Source organism: Diceros bicornis, chromosome 3 (assembly GCF_020826845.1).
Source record: "Diceros bicornis minor isolate mBicDic1 chromosome 3, mDicBic1.mat.cur, whole genome shotgun sequence".
Taxonomy (NCBI): Eukaryota; Metazoa; Chordata; class Mammalia; order Perissodactyla; family Rhinocerotidae; genus Diceros; species Diceros bicornis.
The window spans coordinates 55,093,858-55,111,517 of record NC_080742.1 but is presented as its reverse complement, the minus strand read 5'-3'; the positions used below and the strand labels follow the sequence as shown (position 1 = coordinate 55,111,517).

General features: G+C 45.5%; 1 protein-coding gene across 1 annotated transcript in view; it reads right to left on the bottom strand.

Annotated features, from left to right (window-relative positions):
• The window catches only part of MINDY4 (MINDY lysine 48 deubiquitinase 4), a 111,334-nt gene that overhangs the window by 60,367 nt on the left and 33,307 nt on the right, over positions 1 to 17,660 (bottom strand). The gene's annotated exons all lie outside the window — the stretch shown is intronic.

Genomic DNA, 17,660 nt, shown 5'->3' with positions numbered 1-17,660 from the left:
TGGCACTGGAACACAGAGCTCCTCCGCCCTCCCAGGCAGCCCTAATCCTCCCCTTGTCCTCCTGCACTCAGTCAAGCCCATTTTCTTCAATGCAAAACTGCAAAATTGCTATGCCCCTATGCTACCAGGATTCTGCAAGTGTTCTTGTGGGGAATGGTGAAAGAAGGAGCTGGAAAGAGGAGCTAAGGTGTGGAAGGGCAGCAGAAGGTTGTGAAAGGGGGAGGCCACGCAGAGACCATGTCCGAGCCATGCCTCCCCAGCCCCAGCAGTGAGGAACGCACTTTCATCAGAAGCCCGGCCAGCCATACCACTCCCGCCCCCACCAGCTCTGCCACTAAAGGCTGAGGACCTGAGTCCCATCTCTCTATCTGTCCCTTCTGCCACTACTTCATCCAGAAACTAAGGCAAGGTGCCTTCCCCTGGCTGTGCCTCAGTGTCCCTGTCTGAAAAGCGAGGACCGAGGCATGGGTGCTAGATGGCCTCTAAAATCCACCTTGAACCATTGCAAGCAGGGAACAGCAGGGGCAAAGACATCTCTGGAACATCCCGAGGGCAATCGTCTCTCTCGTCCCCATCTCTGCTCTCTGCCTCTTCATCTCTCACCCAGATCATTGCAACAGCCTCCTAACTGGTTTCCTGACCCCCAGTGTGATGCCCCACCCCAAGCCAGCCCCCCACATCTTCACATGGGTGTCAAAGGCATCTTTCTAAAACGCAAATCTGACCATGCCACAGCCTGGCTGAAATTCTTCAAAGTTGCCCGTCATCATCATCATCACCACCAACAACAATCATATTCATAAAAATGACAGCAATAATAACAGCAAATCCTTTCTGACTCAGGCACTGTGCTGAGTGCTTTGCAAGTACCAAGAGTCATCTGCTTCTCAGAACAGCCTTATGAAGTAGTTACTGCACTGAGTCTCAGAGAGGTCCAGTAAATTTCCCAGAGTTACACAGCAAGTAAGTGGCAGCACAGGGATCTGAACCTAGGCAATGACTCCAAAGATAACGGCAGCAACCACCACATATACTGCTTCCTTATAAAATAAAATCCAGGCCCATTAGGGTGCCCTATGAGCTGTCTATGATGTGGCTGTCTACCGCCCCAGCCTCATCTCCCTCTGTACCCTCACACTCTGCCTGCATCTCCTCCATGTTGAACTGCTCAGGCTATGCCTCTATACCTCTCCCCTAAGCTATTCAGTTCGGCTAGGATAGCTTTTGGCAAACTCATACCAACCGTCTAGAGCCCTGTTGGGATGTCACCTCCTTCTCAACTCCAAAGCACGCATTCATTCATTTCTCCATTCACTCACCCAGCAAACACATGGCAGTTATCTGACAGGCCTGGCTCCCTGCTCAAGGCAGCCCCTGCCATGTAAAATGAACAGACATAAGTTGCAATATGATGTGGTGTGGGAGGCTGAATAATGACCCTAAAGATACCCATGCCCTGGAAACTGTGAATGGTCCCTTATATGGCAAAACGGGCTTTGCAATTGGGATTAAGTTAAGGATCTTGAGATGGCAGAGGGTTAAGGATCTTGAGATGGAAGATGGTATCCTGGATTATCCAGGTGGAACCAATGTAATTACAAGCATCTTCATAAGAGAGAAGCAGAGGAGATCTAACACAGAAGAAGAGAGGTGACATGACGACAGAAGCAGAGGTTGGAGTGATGCACTCTGAAGATGGAGGAAGGAGCCATAAGTCAAGGAATGTACGTGGCCACTAGAAGCTGAGAAAACAAAGAAACAGATTCTCCCCTAGAGCCTCCAGAAAGAACCAGCCCTGTTAACACCTTGACTTCAGCCCAGGGGAACTGATATCAGACTTCGGTCCTCTAGAACACTGAGATAAATTCATGCTGTTTTAAGCCATTAAGTTGTGGTAATTGGTTATAGCAGCCATGGGAAACTAATACACATGGTGAGAGAAACAACCAAGGAGGAACAAAGGACGTGGATTCTCTTGGTCACCTCCATATCCCACGTGCCCAGTACCTAGTCAGTCTCCATAAATGCATGCCGAGTGCCAGAGTGGCCCTCACAGAAGCTAGGTGACTCACACGAGGGCACATAACTTAGACGTGCCAGAGCCAGCACTCAAACCTAGGCCGCTGCCTCCAGATGCTCTATTTTGCTCTTTCTTCTATTTTACCTTTCTTCCCCGGCCCGGGACCCTCCATGGCTTCCTGTGGACCATGGGACAAAGTCCAAACCTTCCCAGTGGCCCCTGGGGCTCCTACAGGCAAAGCCACGGGGCACGTGGGCTGCCGCAAGCCGTGGTAAGAGGGGGTATGGTGTTCCCGCCACAGAGGGTACAGCCGGCCCTCTCTCTGGTCATGAGACTTCCACCCAGAGCACCATCCATCAGCTGCAAGAGCCCAGCTCTGATGCTTTGTGCCCATTTCCCATAGATCTCATCAGTGGAGGAGACTTCAATCATGCTCACACTTAGGGAACGTGCTCATTGTTCCTTTCATGTGTCCCTTTGTGGCACAAAGCACTACAGAGTTTAAAAGGTCAGTTTAAAAGCATGCTCCTGCCTTTGAGTGAAAACTGTTATGAAAAGCAATGCCAAAAAGATAAATCAAGGATTCAAAATACTTTTTCAAAATGTGATTGTGTAGATAACTCAGGGACGTGTGTCGTTAAAGTGTGCATGTAATAAATCCATGGGAGCCAGGCTGTAGACATCCAGCCTGCCTGTCTGCTGTGTCTGAGGCCTCCACTTCCCACTCAAGCTCCTCTTTGTGCCCCCAAGGGAGAGGCAAGGGACAGGGCACTGCAGGTGTTCAGGGAGACATGGGGCCAGGACTCAATCCCTGGACTGAATTTGGCTGGTGGAAGGAGCCACTCAGAGACCTGAGTTCTTGTCCCTGCTCCCCCCACTCTGCATAACCTTGGGCAAGTCACTTACCTTCTGTGGGCATCAGCTGTCTCATCTGTACCTTGAAGGAAGCCTGAGCATGCCTACTCACCGAGGGACATGAGCAGGTGCAGGGGCTCTGAGAGAACTGAAGCGCCCAGGTCAAGCTATTCTGGAAGATGCTGTACTGATTCTGCATCCCAACACTCAGAATATTTCACCAGCTCTTAACATAAAAGCAAAGACAAGGAGATGCTCCTTCCTCTATGTTTGGTACTGGATACTTGGCTAAATTAGTCACGGATTATAAAAGAAAGGTGACCCATGAGAATAAAGATATTGATCACTTACTACACATTCTATTTGATAAAAACTCAGAACCCAGTGTGAATGGATTCCAAATTGACCCCATGTGTGTAGCACAAGAATCCAGAATATAAAAAAACAACATAAAATTTTCCCAAGCCAGTGATATCCCAGCACATCTAATGGAAGCAATGTAAAATTATCTGGAGGGGCACTTCTACAAAGCAGTCACACCAAATTCCCTGAGAGAGAGAGAGATTTTTTTTTAAAGCCCCACTGGAAAATATGCTCAACACAAAAAACTATTAAATATATGAGAAAATGATGCACCATAAATGAAAGCCAGCTGACACAACAAACAGGACTCCCAAGAACTTGAGATAATAGAACAACATCTAAAAGAGGCTGTAATTAGAGAGAGCAGAGCAACTTTTTAAAAAAGGAATGGAAATCATAAGAAAAGAAATAGACACTTGAGAAAAGAATGGGTAGCTTTGAAAAGCAAATACAGTCATAGAAAAAAAAACTTACAGGCATACAATGATGGTGATAGATAATAACATATTACATATTTTTTAAAAATCCATGAATTGGCTACTAGAGGAGGAAGGAAGGGAGGAACAGAGGGGGCAGGGATAGATAATGGGAAGCTCTTCTCTATAGAACACTATCAACTAATAAATGCAAAAAAAAAATGATAAAATGATAAAAATTAGAAAACCACCATTTTATAAACTCCTAATACGGGAAAAGATCATCAACAGATGCTAAAGCCACTGGTTGAAATGTTTTTAAGGAACAGGATATTCATATGATCTGAAAGCTACAGATTCTATATTAATTGCAAAAAGGAAAGTTACCTTTATAATGATGGAGAGATTGGCAGAAACCACTTCAATAGAGGGATCCAACTCAGTATCACCAAAAGCAAACTGACATTCTGTGCTCCTGATATGATGTAATGGGAAGTACACAACCACACACATGCATTGTCCTTGCCAAAAAATGGTTAGCGTAAATCTAGTAACGAAACAGACATATCTAGGATGTGGTCACGCTGTAAGACAACAAGACTACACCCATCACGAAAAACTAAAAAAGGAGGGGAAATCGCTTGAGATTAAAAGAAACTAGAGACATGACAACGAAATATGACTGAACTTTGACTGGATCCTGGACTGAAAAAACTAAAGCCTAAAAGAACATTCTGGAGCCATTTGGGAGAAAAATGATTATGGGCTTTATGTTCGCTGATGTTATTGAACCAATGTGAAATGTCTTGGGTATGATAATGGTACTGCAGTTATGTGGGAGAGTGTTCTTGTCCTTAGGAGATGCAAGCTGAAATATTTAGGGGCGAATGCCATGATATCTGAATTGCACTTTCCAACAGATCATCAAAAATGTGTGTGATACAAATACATATAATATATATGGGGAGGGGAGAAGAGAAGAGAAAGAAAGAGAGACAAATAAAAACAAATGTGATAAAATCTTAGAATTGCTGAATGTAGGTGAAGGTTATACAGCTGTTCAAACTGTTCAACTTTCTACAGGTTAGAACTTTTTTAAAGTTGAGAAAAAAACTTCGGGTGAGCTTAAACAGGAAACCAAATACTGTGAAGAGATAATAATTACTAGGAGCTATCAGATGCCATTACCCAGAATGTAACTTAATCAGAAGAGAGAAAAAATATACGAAACAGCAAATAAGAGACACAGAGGGGAAAAAATGTGTTCGAAATACATCTAAAAGGAGCTCCAGAAGGAAAGAATAAAGAGAATGTGAGAAAGGAAATTAGTGAAAAGATAATTGCTAAGAACTTTCCACTTATGAATCCTCAATGGTACATGTGACAATAAATGCAGATCTAGATATGTCATGTTGAAACTACCAGCATACCAAAGACAATGATAAAAATCTTAGAGAAAAGGTAGACTATCTATAAACAACAATTACTTTAACAAAAGACATCTTCAATATGCAAAATATTAAAGGGAAGGCTAAAACAAAGACATTTTCAGACAAACACTAAAAAAGTTTACTATCACAGACCTTCAATGAATGAACTACTAAAAAACTTACTTCAGGAAGAAGGAAACTGAACCCAGAAGGAAAGAGTAGGATGAGAGCAATGCTGGGAAGAGAAATCCGTAAACATTTAGATAAAGCTAAAGGAGAGCCGACAATAAAAATATTAACAATAGCAACTAATTTGGGAGAAGTTAAAAACAAAGAGGTAATCCTAGACAATAACAAACAGGGAACATGGGAAGGGGAAATGATCACAGTTAAAGCTTTCTAAAAATCTAAATTCCTTGCATTTTTTGAGAGGTTAGAGAGATTGATTAAATGTAAACTTGAAGTCAATTATGATCAAAAATTTAAGAGTAACCACTAAAACAGTAAAAACATAATGGATAACTTCCAAATCAGAAAGCAGAGGAAAAATACATATCAGTTAATTCATAAGAAAGTGCCAGTGTGGAAAACAGTTTGGCAGTTCCTCAAAAATCTAAACAGAGAATTACCATATGACCCTGCAATTCCACTCTTAGGTATATACCCAAAAGAACCGAAAACAGGGACCCATGTTCAAAGCTATTCCCAACAGCCAAAATGTGGCAGCAACTCAAATGTCCACCAAGGGATGAGTAGATAAACAAAATGTTGTATGTTCATACAACGGATTATTTTTCCACCATAAAAAGGAAGGAAGTACTGATACATGCTACAACATGGGTGAACCTCGAAAACACTATGCTGAGTGAAAAAAGCCAGAGACAAGAAATCACATATTACATGATTCCATTTCTGTGAACTATCATAGATTGGTGATCGCCAGGGGCTAGCGGGTGGGAAGAATGGAGAGCAACTGCTTCACAGGAACAGATTTTACTTTGACGAGAAGAAAATGTTTTAGAACTAGAGGTGGTGGTTACACAACATTGTGAATGTACTAAATGCCACTGAATTGTTCACTTGAAAATGGCTAAAGAAAAAAAAGAAAGGAAGAAAAAATAAAGTGTGGCCAACTGAAAGCATAAAATACAACAGGATGAATGAATTCAAGTATAGCACTCATTACAATAAAGGCAAACAAATTAAACTTGCCAGTTAAAAGACAGAGACCCTCAGACTGATTTTTTAAATTAGCAATATGCTGTTTCACAAGATATATGACACAAAAGGTAAACAGAAAAGCATGGGAAAAAAATATATGACTTGTTTGCCAACCATTTAAAAGCTAATGTACCAAATACTATCAGATAAAAATAGACTTTGGAATAAAAAGCATTAGTGATAAGCATACTTGTTACAGAATAACAAAAGGAACAATTCAACAGGAAAATTTAGCCATCAGGAACCTCTATTAAATAGGGTTAACAATAATCCTACCTCAAAAGATCGTGGTGGGAATTAATCGAGTCAATATATCAAGTACTGAGAATAGTACCCAACACACAGTAATTGCTGTGTGTTAGCTGAGATGATGATTAATGAGGCCGGTACAGCCTTGATTCCCAAAACCTAACACTTGTAAACATAAGTGCAAAACTATGAAATAAAATAACAGTCAACTGCATCAGCCATGAGTTTGAAAAAAATGTTGACCAAGTAGGGATGCAAGAATATTTTAACATTGGAAAATCTAATCATGTAATTCACACCAACAGAGGGAAGAAATGTAAAATAATCTCAATAGATGTAGAAAAGGCATTTGATACAAATAAATATTCATATATACTTAAAAAATAAAAACTCAGCAAGCTCAAGGGACAGGAAGGGTTTTGCTTTACTTGATATATATATTTGAACCCAACAGAACATCCTAACACTGAAGCATTAGAAGCATCCCTACTGGAGGCAGTAGCCAGATGAGGATGTCCAGTGTCCCACAAGTTTCGTATTTCTACTAGAGGCAGTGTAATAAGACAAGTGAAACTGACAACCCCGGGGCCAGAGTCCAGGTTTCCTGACCTGGGTTCAGCACTCTTGCTACTATTCTGCTTCAAAGAGAACATCCTTTTGGAATGAACAAGAAGAGGGTTGGATGGTAATGAAGCAGAGAGTTGTTCAGTAGTCAGTGGACACATAGGAACTGGACAGAGAAACCATAGGACCAGCTTGTGCCAGAGAAGATTGGCGTCACCTTGTAATAAACTAATAAATTTCTCTTCTGCCAGAATCATCCTTGGGAGGCTGCAAGGACCATGACATCCAGTGATTCTGGGCTTCAGCTATTCAGACCCACGCCATCCCCACCTGCAGGCACTTCTTGGCTGTGTGTGCACGAAGCAAGTACTTAGAGGTGCCCTCTGAGGAGTGGCTGTGTTGTGTTCGGTTCCTGCTTTCCCAACAGTAACTCTCCACCCTTGCTCTTAAAGGCTGTCATTAAGGAATGAACTTCGGGAGGAGTAAGTCTCAGTGAGGCAGATCCCTGAGGGCAAGCTGACTTAAAAAGAAATTTTTTAAAAAACGAAGTCCTCCATAGAAGAAAAGACTGTTTCTTTTCCCTTTCCTGCACTCCTTTTCTCTTAGGCTCCTTATAGAGGCTCAGCCAAGCTCCCCATATAAAGACGAGGTACAGACTCGTGGTGAGTTAGACTTGGAAGGCGCTTAGGAGTCGCCTGGCATAACGTTTGGTTTTACAGAGGAGGAAAGTGAGCTCTGGCAGAGGAAGGGAGCTCCTCCAGCTTCTTCGCATCCCAGGCACTCAGCCCGATGGGATCCATGTCCCGCCTCGGGAAGCGCTCCACCGCCCTGGGCTGCCGGACCGGCAGGTGTTTTTAAAATTAATCCATAAAGAACAAGAGATCCCATTAAGGTTGAGTTATCAAGAGGTCGTCACGTGCACTAACCATCACGCCGTGTAGCGACTTTAACAGATCTCAGTTTACACCCTGCAGTTGCCAGTTCTCGAATTGTTGACCTTCAACACATAAAAGGAATCTTTTTTTTTTCCTCTCCCTTTTCTTTTCTCTTAAGGATGTGGAAAACCTGACTAGAATTGCCTGCTCTGACATTTCCTGTGAGAAAGCACTCTGCTTGGAAAGCAATCGGCCTTAACAATTCAACTCAAATAGATTATCTTCCTGAAACTAGTAAAAATCCTTAATTGGGAATTGGGCTGCATACCCAAGTCTCTCTCATCCGGGTCCACGATGACGAAGGTTGGACAAAGATAGGGATCACCCGGTGAGGACACATTTGGGGGGAGGGGCACTGATAGCCCTGCATCCTCCTGGAAAAGCCATTGGCCTGACCCGTCTAGCTAGAGAGAACACACGTTGTACTCCAACCTCCTGAACCATTGTTCTTTGGGGGTGATAATTTCTCAGCTTAACTATCTTTCCATATGTGCTCCTCCCCGAGGGCTTTGGCACACACTCTTGATGAGAAGTATGCAGAGCCAGAGCAAGATCCGAAAGCAAGTCTAACATTTCTCCTTCCTTGAGTCAGCCTGGATTCTGGCACATTCCAGGAACAGAGAAGAAATTTACCCTGGTCACCAAGACATCAGACTGGGAGGGTTCCTTCAAGGACACACAATTCGCAAAACAAAACGGTACCAGATGTAACCTTCCCTCATATTATTCTCCCATTCTCCCAATTTGGCACAAGGCCTTGACATACAGCTGGTGTTTAATGGATGCTCCCTCTGGAAACTGAGGAGTACTCAGAGTTCACCTAGATACAGCTCATCTATCTGGAGGGGCTGGAAAAGCTAATTCAGACCATCTAGTCTAATCCTGCAGCCCTGTCTGGGGTGGGAGAGGGGAGCGGAGTTTTTGCCAAGGCCCCCTGGGTCGTAGGTAAAGCCAGAAATAGAATTTTAGGCTCCAGGCTCTCATCTCAGTTCATTTTCATCTATCTCATGCTGGATGTTGGAAGCACCGACTGTGTTTTCTTAAGACCCAAGATGCATTAAGACAGGCTGGTTGCCCTTTCCTTAAGGGACGCACACTAGCGGGGCTTTGCAGCTCTCCCAATTCCCATCTCCCCGCCCTTCTCACAGGCTGCAGTTTCCTGGGTGAGGCTGAGCTCGGCTCCACAAGGTGACTGGTGCCAAGAGGTAGGCATTGCTCAACAGGCAGTGAAAAGGTGGGTAGAGATGACGTTACTCCCGGGAAAGAAAAATATCCTATGGAAGGAAAAGCAGTCTCTATGGAGTACATCTCTAGAACATGGCCAAATCCACTGAATAAGCATTCGTTCACCTGAGTTGTGCAGTTCACCATGCAGAAAGTCGCTAGCCCATGATCTACCTTCCTCTTGGTCTTCCCTCCTCCCCTCTGCCTACCAGCACGTGGCTGCATGGCTCGGTCAAGCCCATCCTGAGATGCTGGATGAGCCCAATGACCAGGGCCAGAGCTAGAGACATAACGTGGTGCCTGGCCCGTGCCATGAGAGCTCCCAGGTGTGAGCCCCAGACTGCACACCCAGCAGGTGGGATCATTAAGGCTGCCACTGATTAAGGCTCCTGGCATTAGAATGAGGACCCAAAGGGATGACTCCACCAGAGACAAAGATTCCCCCTGGCCCTGCCCTCCCCCAGGCTGGCATGAGAGCCCAGGATGGGAAGGATTGACTTGGCCCTGTCCCGGGGAGTCTAAAGTCACCCTTGGAGTTATAAAAGGGAAGGTCTAACACGCCGCCTGAAAGGCATTACATAAGAGTTGTCGCCGGTTTCCACAGTGGACTGGAAAGCTGTGCAGAGATGTTTACTCAGCTGCTAGGAGAAGCTGCTCCTTGGCACCATTCCTGCCCTTGACTGTCCCAATAAAGGCCACATATCCAGGGAGGGAGCTGCCCCAATGACAGAGGCCAACTTTCTCTGAGTCCCACTAAACATTAAATCCACTTAGGTTCTGTTTGGTTAAATATGCCAAAGCGCAACTTAAAACAACTCGTGGGATGAAATATTTTCATTTTGAACTCACAAAACATTCCCCTGCATAAGCACTAATAACAGAGCCACAAGCAGCAAGTTTGAAACCACATTGTCTGGGTCCAGGTTAACTTCATATCCATTTGAAAATAAAGAAATTTGGGTTCATTTACTTTTAGAAAGGTGAGCAGGCTTATCTTGAATAACTGCTAGTCCTGTCTTTCCTCAAGTGGCCCTGGGTGAATGTTCCCCTTTTTCTACTTTAGCAAGCACTTGCAAAGTACGCTTTTTAATTTCATTCTCACAAAAGGCCTGTGTGGGAGGCGGCATGGGACTTGTTAGCCCTATTTTCACAAATGAGGACATTGAGGCTCAGAAAATTGGAAATTATCCAACATAAACCAGTCTGTGACAGACAGGTCCATGGTGAAATGAGGAAAATGAGCAACATACAGTGACTCGCTCACAAGATTTAATCTGTTCATTTTAAAGGCTGGACTTTTATTTCAAGATTATATCTATATTTAAACTTTAGGAAATTGTTTTAATGTTCTCACTTAGCCAGAAAAATAAATAATAACAACAACAACCTGAATAGCATTTGATTTACCATGCAGTTAATGGGGCTTAAGCTTCAGAGACCCTCACTCGCACAGGCACCTTCCAAGCGGCCCCAGAAATGTGTTGGCATGGTCTTTTATTTTTGCAAAATTTGCAAAAATGAGATACTTTTATACTCTTTGTCTTAAAGAAGCCACCCAAACTGTGTAAGTGTCAGGCCCACAAAGTCTGGATCTGAACCTGAAGTTGGTCCCCCCAGGTTTTTGGTTTTTGGTTTCGATTTTGTTTTGCTGACCCATGAATTCCCAGTGACCCACTGTACCAGGTGGATGTTCCAAGGTCTTCTCCAACCCAGAGACCCTGTCCGTGTCCTGCCCGATGAGTTCTCATAGAGAAAGGCCCAGCCAAGACTGGCTCCTGGAGCTCCTCTTTCTTCTATCCCACATTGCCCCGTCACAAAAAAGGAATCTCCAGGAAATTTTGACCGACTCCAAAAGCATAGAGGACTGATTGTTTTCTGGGCATTTCTTAGAAAAAGGAGAAAGAAACATGTTGCTTTAAGCCCAGGTTAGCTTTGCAAGCTTTGAGCATTACACCACTCATACAGAAAAAAAACAGAGAGCTGTGGAATTTCCATGGGTGAGCCAGCCCCAACTCAGGACAAGCACACCCTGGCTCAAATTAGATGTGTCCCTGAGCCAGCTAGGTGGCCTCCCTGTGCCTCTCCTGGCAGCCATTGTCACTTGAAATGGGCTGTGAGGGCCTTGGGTACCAACCAGAGTGTGGGTCCCCTCCCTCCCCACCTCTCTGGGGTTACCGCCTCTTAGGGTTATCAGCACAGGTGGCTCATGGGTGGGGAGCCTGGCAGGTGTGGGTACTCAGTGGGGAGCTGGGATGTGAGTGAAAACAGCTGCTCAAAGATGGGGCATCTATGCTGGAACTTTCCACGAGCCCCAAAGCAGGGGAGCACAGGGCCCACCTCATAGAGAAGTCAGGAAGTGGAAACTTAGAATTTTAGCACAGGGCAAGTATTCTCTCCCAGATCCTTAAGAGGTAAAAATATTTCATGTGAGTTGGTGAGGGGGTGGGGGTGGGGAATCAAAGCAGCACAATCTCTTTTCTCCTTAATAGTGAAACTTCTGCAGAAGCGGAACGAGGCCCTTTGGCAAGGCTCTGGCTTCCCTGGTTTCTAGGGACCTGAATCCAAATAACACAGGCATGAGACTGAACACATGTGCCCTCTAGACCCCCTGGAGTTCTCACTTCTCCAGGCTGCAACCTTCTGCCACCATCACCTGTCCCCAGTGGGGCAGACATGCAGGGGCCTACAGACGGCAACCCCTTCTGGATCACGTGGGTGAGAAATGGCCCCAGTAAAGTGGCCAACAGGAAGAGCTTTGACCAAAAGCATCTGGAGCTTTTTCCAGAACAAATAGAAAAACCATGTGAAGCAGCTGGACCCATGTGGGGCAGTCTCCTGTTGGAAACGTCACGTTGCACCTCACAATGTGGGTGTAATCAAAAGATTGGGAGTTTCAAGACAACATCCAGAGGGTTGGGAGAGGGCGGGAGAGGGAAGACCAGCCAGCTTGGACTGCCAGGCTGTGGTTGTGTGGATTCCAGTCTTAGCCGTGTGGGTGGTGGAGGATGGGTCTGGCGAGGGAGGGTAAGAATCAGCTTCGAAGTACCCACCAGGATGACACTGAAAGAAGCTGCTTTCTGTGCATCTGGAAAATATGTGTAAGCTATTGTTTCTGGAACAGCCACTGGTTCCTTGGAGGTCAAAGGGCTTGAGGATGCCCATCTATAACAAGGAAGGGGCTACCACACTCCACCCACCAGCCATGCTGGGTGTTCCCTTAGTGCTTCTTGGGCTGGCCTTGCGTTTTATGCCGTCACCTCACCCAGATTCCAGCATTTAGTGACACACTATGACCTTGTTATACTTCTTTACTATCTTATTGAGACAAAAGATGGATTCTACTGACTATTCATTTTTACTATTTGTTCCATGTGTGTTTTCTTTTTTTTATTTTGAAAAATGTTGAACTTACAGGAAAATTGAAAGAATAATACAATGAACATCAGCACATACACCTTTCACTTATAGGGACAAATCGTTAACATTTTGCTGTATTTGCTTTCCCCCTCTCTCTCTTTCTCTCTCCAAACACATAAACACACACAAACACAGACACTTTTTTTTTTTGCTGATTCATCTGAAAGCAAGTTGCAACTATTGTGACACATCGGCCCTAAAGACTTCAGCCTGTATCTCCTAAGAGCAAGGACAGCTCCTACAAAACCCATATGGGGTTTATTTGTATGACAACATTGTTTAAAACCAGGATCCCTGTTTAAGCTCTCCCAGATCCCTGCATCTGGTAAGTGCACCCTTTTGAGTTAAAGGAGGATAATAAATCAGTCGTAATGTCTTCATTAAATATTAAAGGAGCCAGATCCACTTTTGGTTTTTATCTAAAATGGGTACTTTCAACTTCTCTTTTCGTCTTTTAATACACTCCTGGGAGTGTATTGGATTTTAAGGATGCCTGATCATCCACATCTAGGCTGGAAAGTGACCTGAGATTTGTTAGGAAGCTGACGGGGGCCGGTGGGAGGGGGGAGACTCTGGGTTGAAGAAGTCTGTGTGGATGGACTTCCTTGGCAGCTCCTGGTGTCAGCTCCTAGACACTTGTCAAAATGCCCTTATAAGTTCATCTGCCCTCTCCACAGTAGCTTCTGGAACATGAATACTCAGTGTGTCGCTGCTCCCTGAGGAGGTGAACATGAAACAATGGAGGTGGCTCTAAGCCTTGCAAAAGAGCCTCCAGTCTCAGATGGTGGCTTCTTGGTCTTGGTCTTGGCTTCTATCAGTGACTTTTTTAGTTTGCTTGATTGTCTTTTTTTCTCATTCAAAAGAAATTTTATTTGAAGGGAGACAGGCTCAACAAAGTGACACTGGGACCAAAGGAAGCAACACCATCAATTACAGGAATGCCATCCTCCTCTCACTGGCTTCCCATTTCTCTTTACTCCTTCACAGAAGCTAACAAAGCCCTGGGCCCAGTGCAGCAGCCATGAGATGGAGGACCACAGCCACGTGGGCCCAGGCAAGCGCAGCTCACCGTGCCAGCCCACTGCCCAGGCCCGGCCTCCAGAGAACTTCTGGAAGAGAAAGACAGGAGCGTACATCTACATCAACCTCCAGAGCTTTCAAATGAACCCAGTCTCACCTTGGCCTTCAATGCAAATGGTAGGAAATGCCTGTGGAAGGCAAATTCAATCCACAAATGCTCCCTGAGGGCCTACTACGTGCCTGGCGCCTTGGGAGAGACTTGCCCTGAGTCACAGAACCCAGACCACGCTCTTTCCTTCACTTGCCTTGGCCACGGCCCACACAATGGATCTGAACATTTCTCTTTGACCATCATAACCTTCCATAATCTGGCTCTAATCTTACCTCCCATGCCCTTCTTACAAAATTTCCATTTATTCAGGAATACATCTGTTCTTTTTTTTTTTTTGCTGAGGCAGACTGGCCCTGGGCTAACATCTGTGTCCATCTTCCTACCCTTTTTTTATATGGGATGGCGCCACAGCATGGCCTGACAAGCGGTGCATTGGTGCGCGCCCAGGATCTGAACCCGGGTCGCCAGCAGCGGAGCACGCACACTTAACTGCTACGCCACGGGGCTGGCCCCAGAATACATCTGTTCTTTTAAGAAATGGGGTGTTTTGTCTTACCAAACAGTAGAAAAGAATGTATTTATTAAAATAACTATTGTTGGCCCAATATTTTATATACATTATTTCATTTATTCTTCATAACAATCCCATAATGGTGGCTATATCACTCCATTTTTTTACATGAAGAAACTAAGCCAAAAAAAAGATTTAAAAAATTCTGCCCTTGGAGCCAGCCCGGTTGCATAGTGGTTAAGTTCGCGCACTCCACTTCAGCGGCCCAGGGTTCGCAGGTTCGGATCCCGGGTACAGACCTACTCACCGCTTACCAAGCCATGCTGTGGCAGCATCCCACATACAAACAGTAGAGGAAGATGGGCACAGATGTTAGCCTAGGGCCAGTCTTCCTCAGCAAAAAGAGGAGGATTGGCAACAGATGTTAGCTCAGAGCTAATCTTCCTCATGAAAAAAAAAAATTGCGCCCAAGTTCACCCTGTTAATAAGGGGAAAATCTGTTCAATCCTAAATCTCAGGCCCTTTCAACCTCCTCATGCTGACAGTTACTGAATATGCTAAAGATGGAGAGCCACGTTTCAGTCTCCGAATACAATAAAATGCAGTGTTTCCCAAATAGCAGTCCTCAATAACTTCACAAAGCTTTGCTTAATTGGAGTAAATTTCAAATAACTCAAAAATTCTGCTGAGTAGAATTGGCTCTTTCACTGAGGATTTAAAAGGTACTTTGGGAACTTGTAATGCCCGGGGCCATCATTATGGACATCAATTATCATCGTAGAGCATGGCAGAAAATGAATGTGGTTGCTGTCAGCGCTGCCCCCTGCCAACCCCGCCCAACACACACTTCCTGCCTCCTCAGAGTCTCTGAATGATCAGTTATTCCTCTCTGCTGCTGCGCCCAGCCCTCGGCTTACAAACATGCTCACATCTCTCCTGTCCCGGAAAAAAAGAGCCTGTTCCCTAACCCTCTACCTTCTTGAGCTGCCATCCTGTCCCTATGCTTCCCTTCACCTCTGAACTTCTACAAAGCTCCATGTTCTCCCTGTATGTCCTCACCCCACCGTTCCTCAACCCACTGCAGTTGACCTTCTGCCCCAGGACCCTACTGAAAGTGGTCTCTCCAAAGCCACTCCCGTGATCAGACCTAGTGACCTTCCTCACCTCCCCGAGTCAAAGCTGCCCACCGCCTGCTTCCTAGACAACCTCTCTTCCCTCGCCTCCCCAGTCCTCCTTCTGCTCTCACCACTCCTTTTCTTTACCACCAAACACATGGCTCTGCCACTGCAGCATTCTGACCTGATGCCTTTATCATGCATCCTTGGCAATGTCCACCCTCCAAGGACCTCAGCTTTCGGCCCCATGCCAGCCCCTCTCAGACACCCGTCTCCCAACCTCTCATCCAACATTTCCCAGGACCTGCGTGTATACCCCTCTCCTGACCGTGGAAACCAAAGCTCTGTTGGACACATCCAGGAACAGACTCCTCATCTACGTCCTCATCCAGCCAGTGCCTGCCCCTTTGGGTCCCCTATCTTTGCTATCTCCACACCCAGGCTCCAGTCCTCCAGGCCCACAACCTCCTTGTACGCCCAGTCCTGTGGATTCTCCTCTCAGATCCCCTGCTCCTTGGGCTTCTGGTACACTCAGGTCAGAGCCCACTCCGCCTTCTAGGCTGGCTTCCGACTACTGGTCACCCTGCTCGGTCCTGCAGCACCCCTGGACTAATCTTCCTGAAGCACAGCTCTAACCAGTTAAAAAATAACAACTGCTCAACCAAAAATGTGAGAGCCATTTCTAACCCTCTCTATTGCGCTATCACTCGGCTCTCAAGGCAGTGTCCAGTCCTCCAGTCTCTCCTCCTGGTGCCCACACACACCCCGTGTTCCAGCTACACCAGCTTGACTACCTCTTTGCCTCTGCTCACCGTGTCCCCTCAGCTTGGGATGCTTCCACTCCCTGAAGTACTAGACCGACCCTCCAAGTCCTTGCCAGTGTCAGCTCCCCAAGAGTCCTTCTTCCCCAGCCACGGGTCTGGGGATAGTGGTTAAGACTGAGGTCCCTTGAGCCAGACCGCTCGCATGAACTCAGACTGCTGGGTCACTCTGTGCTTCAGTTTCCCCACCTGTAAAATGGAGCCAATACCCCTCCTGGTGTTGCTGGCAGGATTAATGAGGTAACACATCTAAAGCTCTTGCAACAGGACCTGTCAAATAGTGAGGACTCAATAAATATTAACAGCTTAATTATCCCTGAAACAATCCAGACTCCAGCTCCATGGTGCTCTGCCCTTGTCCCCTCGTCACTCTTGTCTTTTTTCTTTTTTTTTTTTTTGAGGAAGATTGGCCCTGTGCTAACATCTGTTGCCAATCTTCCCCTTTTTTCTTTTTTCTTCCCAAAGCACCCCAAAGTACATAGTTGTGTATCATAGTTGTAGAGTTGTAGCTCTTCTATATGGGACGCTGCCTCAGCAGGGCTTGATGAGTGACGAGTAAGTCGGCGCCCAGGATCCAAACCTGCAAACCCCAGGCCACTGAAGCGGAATGTGCGATCTTAACTGCTACGCCACTGGGCCCACCCCCGTTTTGTTTTGTTTTTTAATCTTGTAGAACAGTTATTTGTATGGATGTCTCAGTCTCTTTGGGGCAGGAACCTCATCTTCAGCATCTCTCTCCGCAGCACTATTTGAACAAGCAAGAGGCACTCCATAAACAGTTTGTTGAATGGAATAAAATTAAATAACGTATTTCAATTGAGATCAAAAACTGTTTACTCTATGGGGAAAAGGTTCTACTTCTGAGGAACCCATGGCCATGAAACTGGCCTCAACAGGAAATGGAAGGAATCCTATGGCTTTAGTAACTTCTTGTGGAATGAGCAGAGAAAACAAAGTAGAATTTTCTGGAATGAGGCACACACACGGAATCCAGCTATACAGGAAACCGCCCTGGCAGATCATCTTTGTGATTTGAAGAACTCTGCCCAATATGCCCGTGACAGAACTCAGCATCAAAGGCCATCTTCCCAAGGTGGGGGCACCAGCCCGCGTGAGTCACAGCAGCATTTCATCCCATGGCCACTACTTGGGAAAACCAGCTGGGGAATCATGAGAGAAGGTCCACTCCAGCAGGATGGAATGGGATTTGGCAGAGGAAAGACTTCAGCTCTCTCTGCCCCAACCCTTAAGGTAGCCAGCCTATCAGAGTTTTACTCAGAGTAAGAACAAGGATGCCCATCTTTTCCCTAAATCAATGCCCTTCCCCAATCCCTAGGGAAGCTATGAGCTTAGGCTCTTTCTCCATGAGCCACCATAAGTAGAGATC